Below are 586 nucleotides of genomic sequence, written 5' to 3'. Positions count from 1 at the left end.
TCATCCGCAAAGATCCTTTTCCAAATAAAGTGATGCTCATAGATACCAGAGGTTAGGACTTGAATGTATTGGAAGAAGGCAATCTAACCTGTAACAAGTGCCAGCCTGACTGGCCCTACAGTGAAAGGCTGAAGAGCACTGGTGTGGTTCTTGGATCAGATCCTCATCCAACAGCTCAATTAACTCAAACTCAAAAGAAGGTGCCAAAAAGATGGATGCTGATTATGCTCCCTCTGCTGGAAGTCAATAATAATGTCTAAACCACTTAACCCAGCTGCATTTGTACATGTTCCTAAGTAAAATTAGCTGAATGTGTTCCTTTCTTCATCAGTCCTTAGAACCAAGGTCAAGTTATTCTCAAATCATGAATCGAGGGACTGTCCCTACTTACTGTCTTATTTAGACACTGTGTTTCTTTTTTGTAGCTAGTTTTGATACATTGTATTTTTCAGGAAAATTGACATTTTATCTATGTTTTTCATAATTATGGCACATACTTTTCTATTATGTTCTATTGTCATTTTAAAATGTCTATATGTAAGGGCCAGTGAGATAGCTCAGTGGGCTAAACACCTGCATCGGCAAG

Source organism: Octodon degus, unplaced genomic scaffold, assembly GCF_000260255.1.
Source record: "Octodon degus isolate 3935 unplaced genomic scaffold, OctDeg1.0 scaffold00024, whole genome shotgun sequence".
Lineage (NCBI taxonomy): Eukaryota > Metazoa > Chordata > Mammalia > Rodentia > Octodontidae > Octodon > Octodon degus.
The sequence above is the reverse complement of the archived record's forward strand: the minus strand, read 5'-3'. Positions refer to the sequence as shown.